The sequence below is a fragment of the Lactuca sativa genome, chromosome 4, assembly GCF_002870075.4.
Source record: "Lactuca sativa cultivar Salinas chromosome 4, Lsat_Salinas_v11, whole genome shotgun sequence".
In the NCBI taxonomy this organism is placed as follows: Eukaryota; Viridiplantae; Streptophyta; class Magnoliopsida; order Asterales; family Asteraceae; genus Lactuca; species Lactuca sativa.
The window spans coordinates 348293164-348299251 of NC_056626.2; positions in this window are offsets into that span (position 1 = coordinate 348293164).

Consider the following 6088-nt stretch of genomic DNA (forward strand, 5'->3'; position numbering starts at 1 on the left):
GAGAATACTCATTTGACTGAATTACATTCATTTACCTTCAAACCAATGTTTTTTCATAAAACTTTTGAATAGTGCAAAGAAGATGGATATCATGGACCATCAGGTTTAATGGTACAATTCTTTTCACAACATTTGTTGGTATGGACAGACTTTTTTGCAAAAAAGAGTTTTGTGGTTTTTGATGAAAATGATTTTGGTATCAATTCTAATATCCGAAATGAGACTTATTTTGAAAACTTTTATGATTTTGTGAAAAATTCTTTTGAACACTTATCTGAACATGATTTTGACCTTTATGAATTTGCTTCATCTTTAAATTTTGATCAACTTTTGACTTTAACATTTTAATTTTTTTTCTCCACACTTTTTCTCATACCATTATGCAAGACTTTCAACTATTTTTTCTAAAAAATGAGTTTTAGGTTGTTGTGAAAAGTTATTCTCTTGAGCTTGTGGTGATTTCTGTTGTAATTTCTTTTCCTTTTCAAAAACTCTTCTTTTCTTCCAATAAGATTTGTTTTGCGCTTTCTTTTTGAAAATTTCCTCTTTTAATTCAAAATTTTCAACATCATTTTCAAAAGTCTGAGTCTTCACTTTTAGATTGTTCAAATCAACTAGTAAAGACATATCACAACTTTTCTCTTAATTGTCTTCGACAACAGATTTGGCAGTTTTCAATACACCATTTTTCTTATTTTTATTATCTTTCGAAAAAGATTTTTTAATCTTTTGTTGTTGAAAAGTTTTTGATCTATGATTCAAACCATTTTCCATAACATTCTGATTTATATAAAAACCTTTATTAGTCGCTTTCAAATTATCTTTTTGCAACTATTCATTCAACTTAGGAACAACTTTATCACCATTTCTGTTTGTGGCCAAAAAATTATTTGAAAAATCTAGAAATTAAGGATAAATCACAAAGTTTTGTTCAAGAAAATGTTTTCATTTTTCTCTCAAAATCTTTGTGTTTTCTTCTGAATCCTAAAAGCACTTGAGCTTCAACAACTCATGGAATATTTTTTTTAATTAGAATCATCCTCAATATCACTTCAATTAGTTGTTATGTTTTCGACAACAACAGACTCTTGAGAATCATCAGTTTTGGTTGTCGAAGATGAATCTTTGTTTTGCTTCGACTTTGAATCATCGTTCTCATCGCTTTTAGCCAATGGAGTTTTAATGACAGAAAATGTTGAGTACTTTTCCTTAATTTCACTAATATTGTTATAATCATCTTCAATGTCTACAAAATTTTGTTGAGTACTTTGTGTCGAAGTCTCAGTTTACTTCAGAATTTTCATTTGTTCGTTTTTAGACAGAGTGTCAATCACAATATCAACCAAGCCATCAACATCTAAACTTTCATCAATATTAAAAATACCATAAGCATATGAATCATTAAGAGCTTGATTATATTTAGCAACCTTACGATCACAATCATATGTAATCTCATCAACTAACTCACACTTAAAATTAATGAAAAAGAGTAGTTTACAGTGTTGTTCCATACAAATATCAGACAAATGATAAAGTAGAGTAAGCTTCCCATACAAACATTTTTAACTATGTTACAATATATGTTTCGTTGTTTAATACGAAATCTCTATCTATCATGATATTCATAATCTTCATGTCTAAGCTCTCAATCCTAGCTTTTTTCTCCTCCAAATTATTCCCACCACCATAAAGCAAAGCTTTGTTTTTATCTAATTCACTACTCATGGAAATCAACATATCATTCGGGTAAGAACATGTATCATCAAAATCAGATAAAATAGCATTGTATGAATTTAAATGGACTATAAGAGGGATAAGGAGATCACCTATGTGACAACCCGAAATTTTTTTTTTCCTTGTAAAGTCAAGCCAATCAACCAAAAGTCAAAATTAAGTTCATTGCTTTCTAGCCTTGTTAAGGGTCATTATAATGAGTTTTAAGCCTAATACACTCAAGGAATAAGTGTTAGGAAGTACCTGCTAGAGTCACTATACAACATTCAAGCCTTAAACACCACCAAAAGTTGTTCACAGCCAAAACACTTGAGTTTACGGCCGTAAACTCAAGGTTGGCCGTAAATTCCCCCCTTAAGTCTCATTCCCTTCACTTTTCTTTCATTCTTACACTTTCAACTAAAGAAACTTCCCTTCTCTCTCAATTATCATCAAGCCTTTCATCCTAGATCTCAAAAAATGTAAGTGTTCTTCCATCTTTGAGTTGTTATTCTTCTTAATCTAGTACACCCCTATGATTTCATCCATAAAATCATCTCTTTTGTTTAGATCTTCAAGATCATCAACTTTCACCAAGAACACCAAGAATACACACTTGTTCTTGGTGGCCGAAAACTCCTCAAAGGCCCTCAAAAGTTTGAGTACTCCATCTATCATCTAATTAAGCATGTTAAACACTAGATCATAGCCTTGAAACATCTTAAATCCCATCAACTTCAGGAGTTTACAGCCGTAAACTCTTGGTTATGGCCGTAAACCCTTGTTTTGGTCTTAACTTGAGCCTTAAACACTTCTAGAAACTTGCTATCCATAAAGAACTCTTCAACCCCTTTAATTTAAGACCAAATAACATCATTTAGAGAGTTTACGGCCATACACTCTTGGTGTGGCCATAAACACCTCAAAAGCCTTCCAAAGTGTTTGTTTTGCTTATCCTGTTGTTGAGCCATAGTCCCACAAGCATCCCTATCATTCAATCACCCTTTTGTGCACCTTTTACCATGAGTTTACGGCTGTAAACTCCATGGCCGTAAACCATGGCCGTAAGCACCAATTGGTGGCCTTAAACATCCCTTTGATAAATCATATTTGATTATAACACTTGGTGAAACTGTTTCCTCTTCCCTAAAGGTGTTTTTGTAGCACCTGGTTCTTGGTATGTATTTTTATTTAAGACTTTTGCATTTTTAGCCTGGGACTCGGCGAGTTGAAGGACCAACTCGCCGAGTAAAAGCAGGTCGGGACACGGGATTTAAGTATTGGACTCGTCGAGTCGGGTCCCAGACTCGACGAGTAGGCTCTGACTGGGCAAAAACCCTAATATGAGGGTTTGCACCCTATTTAATCATCTCTTTCAACCACCACTCGTCCCTATTGCTCCCAGAAACCCTCCATAGCAAACCCTAAGTGTTTTGGTGCAAGATCTAAGGCTTTTGAGTGATTTTTTTGGGTTTTGACCTCAAGGAAGAAGGAAAAGCATAGAAGGATCAAGGGGAGACTGAAGGACTCGAGCCTGGTTCATCATTTGCAGTATTTGAAAGGCATAAAGTAAGTACCTTGCTTGCTTGTTTGTTAGATCCCTTTTTGGGGAAGATTTACGGCTTTTTAAGCCACATGAGGTAGCCAGCCATGATTGCAAACATGGTTGGGGGTCAAGACTTCGGATATAAGTCTTGGGAGGAGTCACAACGCAGATTTGGGTTGCTTTTGCACCCAAGGAAGGTCCCATGCAACATAAGAGCCATTTTAGAGCCTTTTAGGCTCAAAAGTCCAATGCATGCACTTAAAGTTCGAAACTTTACGTGGTAGATCGAGCTTAGGGGCTTGGATCTATCTTTTGGTCAAAGGTTGTACATTAGAAATCGAGGATTTAGGGTGTGGACATTATCGACTCGGCGAGTCCATTCTTGGGATTCGACGAGTCCAAGGCATAGAGTCCCATGTCTATTGAGGGTCAAAAGAACTCAATTGTGTGTTAGAGGGGTTGTAGAAGGTCCGAAGGAGTGACCCAATGTATTAGACTTAGCCTTAGACCTGGAGTTCATGGGACTCGACAAGTGCTAGAACAGACTCGGTGAGTCTAAGGCAATCTTTTTATGGTTAAAGATGAACTCGACGAGTTGTTCATACAACTCGGCGAGTCAAGCTCAGAAATTGTTCATCAGATGAAGGTGAACTCGAGGAGTTGTTCATAGAACTCAGCGAGTCGGATGAAGGTTCTTTCGATGTTCATATAGAGGAGGAAGTCGTCGAGTCATTGCCAAACTCGACAATTCGAGTTGTGGATAAGGACGGGTAAAAGGTTAGGGACTCGACGAGTTGACGGCCCAACTCGGCGAGTCGGGTCAACAGGCAGTTGACTTTGACTTGGACTTGGTTGGCGGTAAAATAGTCATTATACCCCAAGAGTAGATATCAGTTTCTGACTTAGTGTTTTGTGGGGATTATAGCCGAAGGATTTCCGGAGCAGCAGCAGACAGAGGTTTCCTGCATAGAATATCAACAACTACTCGTTCGAGGTGAGTTACCTTCCAGTAGCGGTGGGTCTACCGCCACAATGCCGGCCCACCAGTAGGATTTGTATGTCAGATGATTGTCTTTGTGATATCATCTAGGTTTGCTACTACCTGATATGTTATATGCTAGAATGATACGTTATATGTGATAGTAGTAGGGTTCGATTGTTAGTACCGAAGGGTAGGTTAGACACCCCAGACATGCCTGACAGTATGTGATGACATGTTTATACGCTGTCATGATATGTTATACGTGATAGTGGTAGTAGGAGGGGAATAGTCCCCAAGTTCGGTTGTTAGGACCGAAGGGTAGTTCGGACACCCCATATATGTCTGGATAGTATGTTTATGTTATGATATATGTGATAGTAGCAGTAGGGGGTGGAATAGTCCCCGAGGGTCAGTTGTTAGGAGTGACGGGTAGGTTAGCACCCCCGAATGGCTTGACAAGGGTAGGTCAGCACCACATAATGGCTTGACATGGGTAGGACGACACCCCAGAATGGCCGTACGGGTAGGTCGGCACCCCAGAATGCCCATACCGGGTAAGCCGGGCAACCTAGAATTGCCCGGCAGTATGTATGCTATGTGATTGTATGGTATGTGGTACGATGGGGGAACTCACTAAGCTTCGTGCTTACAGTTTACAATTTTGGTTTCAGGTACCTCTTCAGCGAAGGGGAAGGAGCTGGTGCGGTAGCGGCATATCATACACACACCCTTTGTTTTCCGTATTATGGATATTCTGGGATTGTACTCTCACATGTTACAAATTATATGACTTGGGTTTTTATTCATGATACATTGTTTTATGAGATGATGTGATTTCACAGTATTTTCTTATGAATGTTTTTATGAGTCAGCTAATTAAAATGAAATTTTTGGACTTGAAAATTGGGTCGTTACAAGTTGGTATCAGAGCCCTGGTTTGAGGGATTCAGAGACACCCTTGGGAGTGTCTGGACTCAAATCGAGGGATTAAAAGATTTTTACAAGAAAAATGGTTTCCTAAAAGATAAGATAAAAGAGTTTTGGGAAAGAACAAAGTGTGTGAGGTGCGCGATCGGCCGAGCTCAAGTAAATCGTCCCCAAAGTACCCATACAAGTTTATATTATGTTTATCAGTTCCAGTAGAACATCATGCTAGAATAGGACTAAGGATCTAGGAATGATGCCTTAAGTGTCTACTTTATGTGCTTCAACTTATGAGAATTGCATGCTAGTATTGAGTAGACAGTAATAGGATAGCTTGTTTAGGTTATGCCTGGTAGTATGAGCTCAACATTGTATGATGGTAAAATTTCTTATTAGGAGAATAGAGTTGCTTGAGTAGTTTCCTGTGTCCGAATTCTGCTTGCTTAATGCTTGTAGGCCTCTGAATGATGGGAGTTAGCCACTAGGTGACTACGTCGCATCACATGTGATTAGGATTGAATAATCTCAGAGTGTTGGATTTGGCCCTATTGCACAGCTCTCGTTTGAGTCTAACCGTTGTAGGGACGGGTCTTTTACTAGAAGGATTATTTGAGCCCCATCACATGTGATGGTATTTAGGTGGTGGCTAATTGGCATCACAAGGAAGCCTTTAGGAGCTGAGGACCGGTTTGGGTGGAGTCAAAGGTTCCCTAGGGTAAGCCTAGGATGAGAGTTGCAGAGATTAGCAATGGTAAAAGGGACTTGGTGGAGTCAAGGCAGTCCTTAAGGAAAGTATGGATAGATGTGGAAGGTTGTATGGGACCGTACTACTGAAAGTAGAGGATCCATACTCGAATTGAGGAAGGTTGAGGCAAGACCAAGGAACTTGTGATGGGTGTGATCCTCTAGATGTATCAGTATCA